At 33.1% G+C, this 1,574-nt stretch overlaps 1 protein-coding gene across 1 annotated transcript in view; it reads right to left on the bottom strand.

Annotated features, from left to right (window-relative positions):
• LOC106530641 (uncharacterized) overlaps positions 1-1,144 on the bottom strand; it is a 9,666-nt gene extending 8,522 nt beyond the window's left edge. The window contains exons 1-2 of the mRNA XM_014026307.1: positions 898-1,144; positions 331-699 (exon numbers count right to left, since the gene is read on the bottom strand). The gene's annotated coding sequence lies outside the window, so the exon portion shown is untranslated. The remainder of the gene's footprint in view (positions 1-330; positions 700-897) is intronic.
• Between the last annotated feature and the right edge of the window lie 430 nt (positions 1,145-1,574).

Here is a 1,574-nt window from a genome sequence, read left to right as displayed (position 1 = left end):
TATCTTATCTTATCTTATCTTATCTTATCTTATCTTATCTTATCTTATCTTATCTTATATTATATTATCTTATCTTAAAGGCTCTGCAGCAGAACAACTCAACAGCTGTTTTAAACAACTGTTGTTTTTGTTGCCACCAGGGGGCACAACCAGTTATTAGGTTTACATTGTAAGTTATAAATTAGTTTAGATCTCTTTGTTCTTCCAATAAATGAAACAACTGTATAAAATCTACAGTTTGTGTTTCCCCAGCTTATCAGTCTGATATTAATGGCTGTTTGACAAACAAATGAGGATGAAGACTCTGTGTGTTGGATAAATGTTATTTACCTGTATAGTCAGAGATGCACCTCAGAGATGTGGCTCCTGAGAGGAAACAGGAATTTTTACCACAACACGACAGGTTGGACTTACAGGTGGTTTCACTCCAGCTGTAGCCTGGTTCACAATGACAACTGCTCGTGTTGCAGTCTTACATCAAGAACAAGAAGGGAAAAGGATTTTTACTCATTCTGTTTCATTGAAATACAGTTTGTAGGGTTAATAAAACATTATTTAATATTTTACTTGTTGTGATATGAAGGTTTTTGATCTGTAAGCTTGAGTTTGTCACGAAGAATTTGGAAAGTTTCGCAGTGATATTCTGCAAAACACTTTGGTCGATTGTCAGCGTGGCGTAATGCATTTGTGTCGAGTTCTCTGAAAAATGAAAATAAAACCTTACAATTCATTTAGTGACAATGTGGTGAAATACATGTAATGATGTTTAAAGTAAGAGAAACCACTTTACTCTGTCCTGCAGTCTGTCAAAATACAAAACAACAGACAAACAACTTTAGTTACGTTTATTATTCTAATTTTTCATCATGAGATTTCTTTTATGAGATTAAAACAAACCTGGCAGGTATTGATGCTCAGCATGACGATGAATATAAAGAACATCTTGCTCCTGTAAAGTATAAAAACAAAGTTATTTCAGTTTTTTGTTTAGAATTCTCCCAGCAGAACAGTTTGTCTGCACAGGTTGTAAAGAAAATACAACTTTTTATTTGATTATTTGGCTTACAGACACTGCTCTGGAAAATAGCTTTATTCATGTAGTTTTTCCTCGTGACGTTAAAGTTCCACAACAACCAGCACAGAATTATAACTATGACCTCAGTGATTCGATTTACAGTTGGGTTGAAATAAAATGAGAAACGTTTTATCCACGTTTAGGACTGAAACACTTTAAAAATTCTCACAGTTCGTTTTAAGTTTGATTTCAACATCAAACATTCTTAGTTTAAAACTTGGCGTGTGACTTGCTTTCATCCACCAGACCTTTTCTTAGAGAAAGGTTTTCCATCAGCTCAGAACAACAATAATTTGAGCTGTAAAACAGGAATTAAAGGATGTAAATCAGTAAACTTAAAAGTTAAAGCCTAAGAACAACAACATGCAGCTATTTTACTAATAAATTTGTGCTGAACTAAACCGGCTTAAAGGATATTTATTTTAAAAAAAATAACAGAAATGAATTAGGACTTTTAGCTCCTAGAAGAGAAGGTTATGTTAAATGTTGAATTTTTGAA

The sequence above is a fragment of the Austrofundulus limnaeus genome, unplaced genomic scaffold (genome assembly GCF_001266775.1).
Source record: "Austrofundulus limnaeus strain Quisiro unplaced genomic scaffold, Austrofundulus_limnaeus-1.0 Scaffold542, whole genome shotgun sequence".
Taxonomy (NCBI): Eukaryota; Metazoa; Chordata; class Actinopteri; order Cyprinodontiformes; family Rivulidae; genus Austrofundulus; species Austrofundulus limnaeus.
Note: the sequence above shows the minus strand (reverse complement) of the source record. Positions and strands in the feature narration are given on the sequence as shown.